This window comes from Arachis hypogaea, chromosome 10 (assembly GCF_003086295.3).
Source record: "Arachis hypogaea cultivar Tifrunner chromosome 10, arahy.Tifrunner.gnm2.J5K5, whole genome shotgun sequence".
Lineage (NCBI taxonomy): Eukaryota > Viridiplantae > Streptophyta > Magnoliopsida > Fabales > Fabaceae > Arachis > Arachis hypogaea.
Genome location: NC_092045.1, coordinates 108,565,594 through 108,579,823, shown reverse-complemented (window position 1 = coordinate 108,579,823; position 14,230 = coordinate 108,565,594). Strand labels below are relative to the sequence as shown.

Below are 14,230 nucleotides of genomic sequence, written 5' to 3'. Positions count from 1 at the left end.
TACTATGCTCAATTAGATTTATCATGTACATTTCTAATTGAATTTAACTCAACTTAATACTTGATACATATCCCTACATGGGCTTCTTTTTTGTTCGTAAGTCTATGATCTATGATGGCATAAGTAGGCTTTCTATGGGTGCAAATTTATCAAGCATCGCATTAAAAATGTGTATACATGATAAACTCTAGCATTAAAACTTAAATGCAAATCTTATTATATACAAAACAAGTATATCCAATGACCTTTTAAAAAGAGCTGCTAACTCTAACTAAGTTTTCAATTTCAGTTCCATCATCAATTCGTCAGTATTGCATATAACGTAAGGACTTGGTTGAGTCGGAGTTGGCTTTACCACTATGTTTCTCTGAACTCATTATAACAGTCGTAGGAAGGGGTATTTAAAGGTGATGTAAGCATTTGGATGACCAATTGCTTCCTTATATTAATGTACTCAAGCTACAAATATCATAAATTATAAAAAGACAAGAATATCAAAACAAAAATAAAAATTATACAAAAAAATATTTACTTCCTCTCATTTTGACATGTTAAACACATTAGTCTTGATACTACTCGTATGCTATATTTCTATCTATTTTATTACAAACAATTCATTATCATGACTGGAAAAACAATTAAATTAGAATTTAGTTAGTCTTATCCTATGCATTTTTATGTTATTTTAATATAATATAATTAATATTATGCTTACTTATTTGATTGTCCAAGGACATTCAACTAAATTGACATTCAACTAAATTGGGATCGGATCATTTTTTTGATAGCTCATAGTTCGGCACAGCTATTAAGATCATTTATTGAATCAATTTGTTTTGGAAAAAGTTTCATTATTAATAAGTAAAGCTATTAAACCACATAATATAATATAATATCATGTGAGCAAAACGATATAATATCATGTGAGCAAAACGAAATTATACCGCATATATGTTTAGCTGCACCCTCTCTTTTGGACTCTTTATACAAGGAATCTAAAGTAAAAAATCTCTTTTCATCCATGTCATAAGTATATAGCCATCAATGATAGTCATAACAGCACCACACTAATAACTACATTATAAATATTTAATAACATTAACATGGAAAAGACTATATACACTATATTGATGAGTGATATAGTTAATATAAGAAGGTGAAAAACATGATGAATATGGGGGCAGATATAAAAAAAAATTGTCTAAAATTTGAAGGGTTAAATACTGATGACACAAAACAGAATAGTTGTGGTCCTTCTTCAAATGGAAAAATTAATACAAATACATAAAGAGTAGTTTTGGTTTTACTCATCCATCTATGTTTTGGAATTTCTTTTATCTCAAACAAGCTGTTACAGTTTTTTCCAAAATCAGTGAAAAGAGATATATAATTTTTTTTTTCTTTCTTTTGGCCAAGTGTCCCTAATTTAAGAACATCTCTCTATGTATAAAGATATAAAGATATAGTTAGATTATAATGTTTAAACTCTTCAATCATGAAACTGGAAAAGTAATTTGTAAAGACACCAAAACAAAAGCATTCATGCAATAGACATCCAAGTTAGGTGACCTTAATTTGTTTAAAAAAATCATATAATTAAGAACTTGCATGTTATAATGTAATGTTAGTTCTAAAATATAATACACATAAAAAAAATAAAAACACGTAATAATTAAGAAATTTAATCATATTGTTTATCTGATGTCTTGGTAACATTGGCATGATATCCTCCCTAACAATCTTTTAAGATGCACAAATTCTCATTCTTGTTCAACCTATTGTTTGTTGTCCAAAAGTATATTTTGTTCTTATTTACTTCTGTTAACTTATTGTCTTCTGTCACTTTTTTTTTTCTCTCTCTATTTTGTTTTTTTCATCTATTACCTTTTTTTTATCTTGTTTTTCTTATCTATCACTTTTTTCCCTATTTTGTTTTCGTCATCTATCCTTAGAGAGAATGATGAAATTGATGGTCGCACACGTTTTTGTATCTCTTGATCGGGCAAGGTCTATAAATATCGAAGTCTTCTATTTCTAAGAATGATTGAACTGCACTTTGCACTATTTGTCTCTATTCTGATTTTATTACATTATCTAAAACATAAAAATTATATTAACGTATGCACACAATAATGAGATTCAAAGTAGAGAGGAAGAGGAACTAAATAATAGGAATGTGAATGCAAACTGTTTGATACATGTGTACAAAATGTGTTGAATGAGGTGTTCAAAATCTCATTAAATCTCATTAAGGTGGGTGTAAAATATCTGATTCATGTGTGCAAAATTTCATTAAATTGGGTGCAAATTGTGCTAAGTAAAGTGTGCAAAATCTCATTAAAGTAGTTGCAAAATCTCATATAATCATATAATTCATAGCCAAAACAGTGTGAAATACTCATAATAACAAGTAGTATTACATAACAAAAATTACACTAAAAAAATCAAAATAACAAATACTAAGAACTATAATTTATACCCCTTTTGTTAGGGTCATTAATTTGTTTGGTTTAGCTTTTTCTACTAATTTCATTGGCGATCTTATACTGTTTTCATCTTTTTCCTCTTTCCTATTAAATAAATCAATACAAACAATAATTAGATTTGCACAACGACAAATAAAAAAAGAAATCGTAACTATAAAGAAGCACATACACTATTTTTACCTTGTTTTGACATCTTTCTCCTCATCTTGTTTTGCATCACTATAAACAAGCACACACTCTATATTTTACTTTACATCCTCTGTTATCACAAAAGATAAATCAAAACTAATTTTTATCTTCCTTTATCTTTTTCCTCATCTGACATATTGTTTTCTTCCTTTAGCATTTTGTTATCATTATTTTCTTCATCAAATCTATAAACAAGAAATCAAACTAGTCCAAATCTATAAATTTAAAGGTGACCTTTAGAATAAGAGTTACTGAGCTTTGAAACTAGCATAAAGATAATAGTAAAATATTAGAAAAATCTAGTAGTACCAAAAGTTTAATTAGTGATAAAAAGTGTTTGTAAAACTCAGGCTTCAGTCCTTTTATTTATAACACCCCCAAATTTTTATGTTTACTTTTCTTTCTTCTCCTTCATTGTGTTATTATCTTTATTAAGCTTCTTCGCCCTCTTTTTCTTAGCTAAATTAATTGGTGCTCTTGTTGTATCCTTTGCAAATTTAGCATCAACAACACCTTACTTAACTAGAAGGGTAACAATACCTTGTAATAATAGTCACACAAATAAAAGTTTTATAACAAAAGAGAAGAATGTGACAAGATTAAAAAAAAGCTATATTGAATTAAAAAGATAAAATAGATAAAACAAACTGTTGGCCTTTGCTTTGATGACTCCTGTATTAATTTTTTGTCAAGTTTTTCTTTATCCCAATAAGCAACCCATGGTGGTGGTGGTGGTGGAAGTCCCATATAATTTTCCTTTTTTTCAAATGCGTCTTTGTGATAATAGATAATCTACAAGCAAAATAGTAAATGTAATGATTATCATAAAAAAAGAAATAAAAAAAATAGATAAGTACAATAGATTGATTACTACCATCAAAACATAAAGACGAGTATTAATACTTAATGTATTTTTTTTGTTGAATTTTTCAACCCCTTTCATAAACTCATCATGCACAAATCTTGTCCATTTGTATCTTGTGATGTTCTCTACATCAACAATGACATGCAAGTGCTTTTGGGATGTGACAGGACTATTTGTTGGTGCCAAAAATGAGTTAATAAAGAACATTATAAATACTCTCATAAAGTAATCTCTCTTGTTAGATGTTAATACATTACATTCTCTTGAATGTAACATTTCTTGTAGCCATGAGCTTCTTACATACTTGAATGGGACAACCAATATTTCTTGCTCTAAAGTCCATTATTCTTCTTCCGAAAAGTTTTTACCAATTGAAGGCAATTCTAGAGCTGCGCCAATTTTGTTTATTGTCACATCGGTATCTCCCACCACTAATTCTAATTTACTTGTTGTTGTGTTATATGCTTTAGCAAGTGCGAGAAATAACCATCTATCAACTTTTTATATTGAATAGTGATCTTCAAGGATGAGAATCTCATTTTATCAACTTCAAGTTTTTGCTCTTTTATAAGTGAATTTATCGTTGTGAAAACCAAATTGGGAGAACAACGACATTCTATCAATTTTTGCTAACATAAAGTAAAAAATCTTCACCCAATTTAACCATGATTTGTTTGGAAAATAATAACTGACAATAATAATCATAATAACAATAATACTTGCATCAGATATAGATGGGTACAAACTATGCTAAGTTATGTGTGCAAAATCTCATTAAACTGGATGTAAACTGTCAAATTCATGTGTGTAAAATCTCACTACATTGGTTGCAAACTATGATGAGTAAGGTGTGCAAAATTTCATTAAAATAGATGCAAATTATTTGATTCATATATGCAAAATCTCATTAAAATGGATTAAAATGGATGCAAACTGTTTGATTCATGTGTGCAAAATTTTATCAAGATAAGTGAAAAGCATGCTAAATAAGGTGTATAAAATCTCATTAAAGTAGGTACAAAAATATAAATAATGAACTACTTCAAAAGTTATGAACATCACATATGCATGAATGAATTCCACGTACACACTATCTAGGAACAACAAAAAAATCTTTATATATAAACACTAAACTATAGGTATTCTGAGAATTTTATAATTTGATTTCCTTCATTCATATATAACTATAGATGTATCATGAGAGCAGAAAATAATACATTAGTGTTAGTGGTTAATGACATGTCTCTGCATGCATTTTTCACCCTTGTTCAGGTTGTTTCTTACCCTTCAAAAGAATTCTATGTTTGTTAAAGATACATCGATTGAAGTGGAGTGAGAGGGGGAGAATGTCTTTGAGGATCCTGACATCTGTGTGATTCATTTGTCATTGTTCATAACAGGAAAATGCAAATTAATCTCTAAATAGTAATGGAACTCATGAACACATTTTCCAGCATACATATAATTACATGTCAAAACCAAATAATTGAAATTTAAACCAATGAATTTACCTATCTAATTTTTTTAATGTAATTTAAGATTGTACTCACTCACACCAGACATAGATTAAGGGATCTTTGGTTTACTTCTTTTCAAAAAAACTCAGCTTTTCTTTTTTCTTTTAACTGACAAAAAAAAATCAATTCTCACTTCTCACATTTTTGTGTAAATTTTATAAGTAGTAAGACGAATTGAGCCAGCAGTCGCAGAAACAACAAAATTGGACTACAACCAGTCAACCAATAATCAAGATCTTAATTATGAGAAATCTAAGCATTTCTAAGGACACAAGTTTACTGTAAAATTACTTTTCAAATAATTAGAAGCAAGTGTACCCTAAATAAGTCTAAGAGTGGTTTCATATCATGCACCAAAGCTTTATTGTTATAAATTGTGTGATAGACAAGTACAAATTGAACTATTGAAGAGAGCAAAGAAGCAAAGAACTGTTATAAAATCAGATAGATAAAATTCAGTAGATACTAAAACAATAACTTTGCAAGTAATAAACATACAATATACCCGAGATGCTAGTTCTTCAAGAGTTTTCTGCTGCATTTTCCTTCTTGTTCCTATTTCAGATTTCTTTGTATTTATACTTCTTCGTGGCATCTTAATATTTGCATCTTTTTTCATTTCAAATAATCATTGTATATTAATCATGTTTTATGAAAGCACATAAGTCAATTGATTGGGTGCACAAAAGATTAATAGTCAATTGATGTATTGCTTGATTAACCAATAAAACATTATTAACACAAACACAAATAAAAAATCTAGTCACATTACAAATTAATTGCATATTTCTGACCAGAAGCATAACACATCAGTAACAATTGCTAGTATTGCCACAATAAAGATCTGCCAACAATAACTATTGTCAAAAGTCAATTATCAGTTAAGTAACTGAGATAATGACATAATTTTTTCAAAGATTTATAAATTAAAAGTACCTAAGTTTCATAAACAAGATATGATGAATCAAAATCAAAACCAAAAGATATTTTTATTATAGAGTGCTTAAAGATTTTTATGAATAGACAGAAAACATTGAGTCATATTTTTGAGTTTTTCCTTGCATATTTTGAATAGATACAGAATGATGACACCAGTAATAAACAGATTATCTAGGACAGAGACTTAAAGTCAAATACACAATAGAACTATATATATGTTAGTTTACAGCTACCAAGTTTAAAGAGAAGTTATATGACAATTCAAATTTGAGTTAAACAAAAAGATCAATATTAGAATGATGCTAAACCCGTCTGTTTTGGTTATAGAGTCCGACTTCCTGATACGTTTTCTCCAATTGGTTTACTGCATACAAAACACATACCAAAGTTCAGATACACTAGAAATGAAAGTGAGAAGCAAAGAGTTGCAAAAAGCAATAAATGAACAGAAATTAAAACTAATTAACCTTCACATTAAAATTTTGCAATAATACAAACTTTAACCTTGCAGAAACATCACACATCAGTAGAAACGAAGGGGAATGTATAAAGAGCTGGGGAATGTATAAAGAGCTGAGAGATGTTGCCATAGAGAGTAAAGCCGCCGCTACTGACGATGGACAACGAACTCATGAAGGCTGATTCCCGTTGAGAGTGCTCATCAGCATTGAAATCCAGAAAGAAGCATTGAAAGCAAAAAAGAAGGTGAGCTACATGAGTGTTGAGAGAGAGACAGAGGGATTTTGTGAAGAAGAAGAACATGTGAGGTAAAGAGCGTGTACTCACGCTCTCTATATGTATTTGATCATGTTGTTATTTGGTGTAAAAAAATACTAATACTAGTTGTTTGCTCATTTGCTGGTCTAAAAGTTAAAAATTTATTGACTCCTTAGTATTGATGTATTGGTTAATCCTAATTGTGTATGTATATTAGATTAACTGACTAATGCAAGTAGTTTTTTTCCCGCAGGTTCAATTACAATAAAGTACTCATTTTTTTTTAACTCAAAATACATATTTTTGTATGTGCTAAAAATACATAAAAAGTGTATTGAATATTTGTTGAGTGCTTTTGCGGTATATATATGTTCTTGAATATAGCAAGTAATTAACAAATATATAATATTCACCAAAAAGTTGTTGTAAGGAAGATAAGATATAAAAGTCACTAAGTATATTATTGCTTCATATAAGCTTTTCAAGAAAAGTCAAATAATTAAACAAAAAAAAGCGATGAATAACGACCATATAGTTTTGAGTGCTTTCTAACAGATTATGAATGACCTAATCCATCTTGACCTTTTAGGCACTAATTTTTTTACCTAGGGACCTTATTTGCAATGTGAACATGATGATAGACTTTTTTTTAGTATCTCTCACTTCAGCAAGTTAAAGACTAATTTACTGTTTCATTTAAAGATTTGCTGGTAGTCAATATAGGAGTGCTCATGGATCTGATCAGATTCACATATCCGTAGTGTTTATTTAAATTAGATCCGAAAATTACGGATATCAATCCGATTCGCAAGGCTATCGGATCAAATCAAATCTGATCCGCATACTAATAGGATCGCATTGCGAATTTTATTTTATGTAGGTATTCGCATATCCACAGATTTGTAAAAATAAATAAATAAATTAGTAAATATTCTTTTTATATTTTATTTCAATTAATAATTATCATATATGTTGTATTATTTTATTTTTATTATTTAAGAAAAATATGTTTAATAATATTTTTAGAGTAAACATGTTTAAAAGAGTGAAAAAATAGATTTTATTGATATTTTTAATAAAAATGAGATTTTTAAAATATTTGTATGTTTTGTGATATATCCGAGATCCGATCCGCCAATGTGTGGATGAGATCGGATCCAAACTTGAAAGTCACGAATATTAGATCTGATATTTTAATGCGGATCGAGTAGAAATTTTGATCATATTTGATCCGATCAGATACGATACGCGTTCACTCCTAATGGGTTGTTGCGTAGATAAAGCGGGTGATACATGTTTCAAATGTCCGTGATATAAAGAACTAAAATATTATTTAAAAGTTATTAGTTTATATTTTTAAAAATTTTAATTTAATTTGATATATTTTAATTTTATTTATTTATTTACTAAATTAAGTTTTATATTAATGGGTTTAGAGTTTTCTATTTAGTTTAATCTAAGAGAAATGCTAGAGAATCATCAAAATTTATTATTTTTTACCATCACTTAACCTAGCCACCAATTTAATTTCTTTACTCTAGCTCATTTAATCTAATAATCTAATAACATACTTTATTCCTTATATTTAAATATTGATAGCTAATTGATAACCAAAAAATAATAAATTCTTATCATCCTTTAACATTTCTATTAATCTAATAAGAGCTAATGCTGAAGTATTTTTGAATTTCGTGATAAAATTATTGTGTAAACAAATGAAATTAATTAAGTAATGTATCTTTTTTTATTTGATTTAACTTTTTGTTTTTTGCTTTTTTTTGTATCATTAATATTCAAACTCTTAATACTTATTTAATCTCTTAATACTTATTTAATCAGATAAAAAAATGGACCATTTGATAAACCATGTTGATTGAATATGATGGTATAGGTGAATACGTATATGTGCCTTTTAATTTGTCCATGCAAACACCATTATTCATTTTGATTTTAAATTCATTTTCAATATTGAAATTAATTAGCACTTTTGAAAAGGTCATGATTGTCTGCCATTATATATAGCAGATTGGTGAAGAGTTTTGTGTGTGGATTTATATGGGGCGTTTGTATGTGAAGTGTATTGTGTGTGGTTCAATAATAACACTCAAACCTATATGAAATTAACACATACCCGCATAAACGTGTTGACGGGACTAATTAACATTGGCAAATTATATTATTGATTATTAAATATATAAAAAATTATAAAGTCAATGAAGCATGATTATATATGTATGTATGTAATCGGTAAAAAGATACTGATTTAAATTTTAGTTACTTGAATGGACTAGGAATTGTTTTCTTATAAGAGAAGTGCTATACATACAAATTATTTTGATTTATAAGTCATATAAGTTAGACCAAATTCAATAAAAAAAAGTCACTTATCCCGTGCTACTTAATAGTTTTTGTAACATCTTCATTATTAGAAGTCACGCTTTCGGTTGCACCACTCTGATAACAAAAAGTATTATTACCACTACTTTATATACTGAATATTAAAATAAGAGCCTGTGACTCGACACCGTATCGTTGATTTTTTTGAAAACCGAAAATAACTATTATATCTTAAGAAAAATACAAGCAGGCATAAATTCATATACAAGACTTCTTATATACTATCTTATAATATAATATCTATATAAAACATACAACTCCTATCCCTCTTACAAAATTGTAATAACAAAAACAAGGGAAGAAAATATTCTAATTAATATAACAACATATAAACCAAACACAGTATAACTCCTCTTAATGCTTCTTTATCCGGTTCCTGAAAAGGTAAAGCTGTAGGGGGTGAGAACCTAACCACATGATCTCACCACGGAGTTTCAAAGTTATCATAAGAAGATATTTAATAAGAAATCTGTTTTCAAACTCAGTGACTATCATTGCCTTATGAATCTTTTAAAAACCAATAGGTAATCGTTCAAAACTTTTTCAAAGAAACAATGTTTAATCTTTCAGAAATCCGAAACCTTTCCTTTCTTATAAGAAATTCTCAATCAGAAACCAACCACGCAAATCAAACAACACAATCAAATAATTCAGCACCAGAATTCATTCAGAATTCATTCTCAAATGTAGCACGCCAAGACAAACACAGGCAAGACAGACAAGGAAAGCACAAGTTCAGGTAGCAGTTACAGCAAGTAGTTCAAGTAGCAGTTAAGAACAGTTTAGCAATTAGGCAAACCAAAACAAGTTCAAACTCGAGCAAAACATACAAATGCATATGATGCATGCCTGTCCTATGGCTGATGAGGCTCATCTGTCGGTTATCCAGCCAACCCGACAACTCTGAATTGTCCTTAGACTGTCCCCCGACGTGCATCCCCAAGAGTCTATACATAGTTTTTTCTCAAATAATCAATATTGCTCAATGGGGGTAACATTTCCGGGAATTTATATAGTGCCCGGACACACTTACGTCGTAGGGTCAACAGAGTATCGAATTTTCAACCTGGTACACGTGGTGGCAAGCCACAGCACTTAATCTAGGGAACCTCGTATCTCAGATATTTCAAATTCATAAGCCACATAAATAATTCAAAGATCATATCTCAATATTTTCAATCCATATCTCAACATCATTATCATTCATCAATCCAAATCTCATTTCCTAATTCATTCAAAAACCATATTTCAAAGAAAATCCTCATCATCCTTCTTTCCGTTCCATTAATCAACGATCTCAGTTCAAAACATAATTCTTTCTTTTCTAAATAAATCAATCTTAAAACATATAACGTTCAAAAACTAATTTTTTTTAAAATAATTACTTCAGGCGAAACTTCCAATTTTATAAAATTTCGGCAACATCTCTAAAACTCGGACACTGCCACCCTTTCTGGGTCTCATCCAAACATTTCTCATCCATTTCCAAATCTCAAACATTTCTCAAAATTGAACCAGTTCCAACATCAAATTAATTTCAAATCAAACCAATTCCAATAAATAAACTCTTTTTAAAATCAAACCAGCTCAAATATTAAATCATTTATAAAATTAAACCACCTCAAAATCAAACCACTCCCATAATCAGTTTATTTTCATATCTCAAATTGTTTCCAAAATCAGTTCATTTATATTACCAAGAAAACTCCAAAACCAAGAAAATCCTCTTCATAATAATCAAGTAAATGACATTTCAAACTGGTTTTTATCAACAATCATACACCACTCACGCAATCAAGCACCCAATAATTCAGTCCAACAAACCATCACATCCACAAGACAAATATAATCACAGAAATATATCTTTTTGCATCAATATCTATTTATCACAACTCTGTAATGTAAAATAGATTTTAAGAAAAACCATACCTCAATTAGTCGCAAGTTGCAAAATTAAACCCATTAAATCCTTATTCTCATGTTAATCAGCAGCAACCGCAGAAATTCTGTATCTGACATAATTTAGAATTAACACGGAATGGATAGCGATATTAGAACATAATTGCTAATAGAGTATTGCGATAAATAAGAACGGAACCGAATAATCTCACCACGATAAACAGAATAGAACGACACAAAAGCAGCTTCCAAATTGACCGGACAGCCACTCTGATAGCGGCCGGAAGCTCTGATGGTTCAGCAATAACCTTAATTTTGACATGAAGTCATCGGAACTCAACCCTACGATACCAGCAGCTCAGAATCTCTAACTTATACCAGAATGCTAATTTCAAAGATTCTGAAAATAAAAAACGCTTACCAAGAGGATGGCGGCTTCGAGATTCGGGAGAACAAAACCCGGCATAGACAAACCAGAGCCGGAACCCAAATTGGAGTGGAATAGGGTTTGGCAGCTGCAGGGGCATCCTCTAGCGGCTGTAGCCGCAATTTTGTGGCGCCGTTCAGTGAGCAGGGCAGAACAGCAACTTCCACCACCGTCACCTCCCATCCTCCGGCGACAAATTCCTGCAGCGAGGACGGCCGAGCTCCGTTCCGATGGCAGCAAATCTGAAGATGATGGCACGCGGTAGTTGCAGCAGCGTTCAAGCTTCAGCAGCGACGTGGATGGACCCTCGACGGTCATGGTTGCTTTACGTAAGGCTGACGGTGCGAACGGCGACAACGACATGGAGCACGACGCAACGGCGGTTACAGAATCGACCCCTCTTCTCTTGCGCGTCTCGCCTTCGCGACGGCGTAGCTGGCAGCAGCAAGGACAAACGGCGGTGATGGGGTTAATGGGTTTTCTCTCAGCACTACTCTCTGCCTCGGTTCTGGTGAGCGCGACAACGATGACGACCAGACAGCGGCTACGTGGCTATGGCGGCAGCGGCGAGGACCCTCCCAGCGGTGGCTCTGGCCCAGCAGTGCCTCCCCTGGATCTCCCTCTATCTTCCGTTCATCTCTCTCTCTCTCTCTCTCTCTCTCTCTCTCTCGGGTCTCACTCTCTCTCTCTCCCTCTTCCCCGATCAGCTTCCCCCCTTTCTCTCTTCCCTTTCTTTTCTTTTCTGTTCCTGAAGTGGGTATGTGAATGGCGGTGGTAAGGAGGGTAAAAGTGACGGGTAGGATAAAAATTAGGGTTTTGTAATTTAATAAAATTATGATATATTATATTAATTTAAAATTTAATTTAATCCTTTAAAATTATTTTAAAAATATTATTTATTATATAAAATTAATAATTAGCTTTCAATCAAATACTCTAATTTAAAATATACAATAATATAATTAATTTTTTTTATTAACAAAATTTAAAATTTAAAATATTAAATTCTAAAATCTCAATTACCTAAATCCAATCGTATAAAATTCTTACTATTTTACAATTACTAAATTTTATAGTTTAAATGTAGAAAATTATCCAATAATATAAAATTAAATAAAATTTTTAATTTAATTATCGAAACTTGATTTAATTATAAAATAATTTCTTAAAATAAAGTCTTTAATGAATAAATAAATTAAAATTGACTCATAATAAGAATTTAAAAAAATCATGGGTCTTAAGGTTTCTATAGCTAGCATGCTTCACATTCCTCCTTCTCCTCTTCCTCTTTCTTCTTCTCCTCTTTTTTTTTGTGTGTTTTCTCTTTTTTCTTCGCGTATTTTATTTTTATCGTCATTTTTTTACTACTGTTGTTGTTGCTGCATTCTTTTCTCATTCTCTTTTTATTGTTTTTGTAACATTATGTATTTTTTCTTTTTTGTTTGATTTTTTCTTTTCAAGAAGAATTATGAGAATATAAAATAAGAAGATAAAGAAAAAAATAGCAAAAGATGAGAAGGAGAAAGAGGAAGAGTTTTAAATTATACAGAACTTATCAAAATAAAAATACACTCAAATATCTTCGTGTTATACCCAAATTTGTTGCAAATACAGAAAAATATTTCCTCTAATGCTGTATTTTTTCCTTATTTTTTTCTTTTTTTTAGTTAAATGAATGTAAGTTCATCTTCTTCCAAATAATTTTGCAACATTATGTGTTTCTTTTTCTCTTTTGTTTGTTTTTTTTTTGTTTTTATTCTTGTTAAGAGAGTAAAACAAGAAGAAACTTGAGAAGGTAAAACAAAAAGGAAAAGATGAATAAAAAAAGATGATGGAAAAAAAGAAGAAGAAGAAGCAGCAGAAGATGAAGAGGAAGGAGAGGAAGAGTTTTGAATTATGCAGAATTTATCAGAATAGAAAATACATCCAAATATATTCGTTTTACACCCAAATTTGCTGCAAATATAGAAAAATATTTTCTCTAATGTTACATTTTTTCTTCTTTTTTTGCCTTATTTCTTTCTTTCTTTTAGTTAAATGAATGTAAGTTCATCATCTTCTAAATTTTTTTGCAGCATTATGTGTTTCTTCTTCTTTTTATTTTTATTCTTGTTAAGAGAGTAAAACAAGAAGAAACTTGAGAAGGTAAAATAAAAAGAAAAATATGAATAAAAGAAAAAGAAGAAGAAGATGGTGATGATGATGAAAAAAAAAAAGAAGCAGCAAAAAATGAGGAGGAGGAAGAGGAAAAGTTTTGAATTATGCAGAACTTATCAGAATAAATATACACCTAAAATTCTTAAAATACACCCAAATATTTTCGTGTTACACCCAAATTTGCTGTAAATACAGAAAAATATTTCTTCTAATGATATATTTTTTTTCTTTTTCTTTTTTTCATTATTTCTTTCTTTCTATTAGTTAAATAAATATAAGTTCATCATCTTCTAAGTAATTTTGCAGCATTATATGTTTCTCCTTCTTCTTTGTTTGATTTTTTTATTTTTATTCTTGTTAAGAGAGTAAAACAAAAAGAAACTTGAGAAGGTCAAACAAAAAGAAAAAGATGAATAAAAAAAAGCAGCAAAAGACGAGAAGGAGAAGAGGAAGAGTTTTGAATTATGCAGAACTTATCAAAATAAAGTACGTCCAAATATCTTTGTGTTACACCCAAATTTACTGCAAATACAAAAAATATTTTCTCTAATGCTACATTTTTTTTCTTCTGAATTAAACCACATCTTAGCCACTTGATTGTATTTAAAATAATAATCAATTTCGTTTTGGTTCAATT

General features: G+C 29.9%; 1 long non-coding RNA gene across 1 annotated transcript; it reads right to left on the bottom strand.

Annotated features, from left to right (window-relative positions):
• Nucleotides 1-9,245: 9,245 nt before the first annotated feature.
• LOC112716398 (uncharacterized) lies at nucleotides 9,246-12,239 on the bottom strand. Its single transcript, XR_003160328.2, has 4 exons — nucleotides 11,431-12,239; nucleotides 11,222-11,351; nucleotides 11,040-11,122; nucleotides 9,246-9,486 (listed from the first exon to the last, which is right to left on the bottom strand). It is a non-coding gene; the product is annotated as an uncharacterized lncRNA (long non-coding RNA).
• Between the last annotated feature and the right edge of the window lie 1,991 nt (nucleotides 12,240-14,230).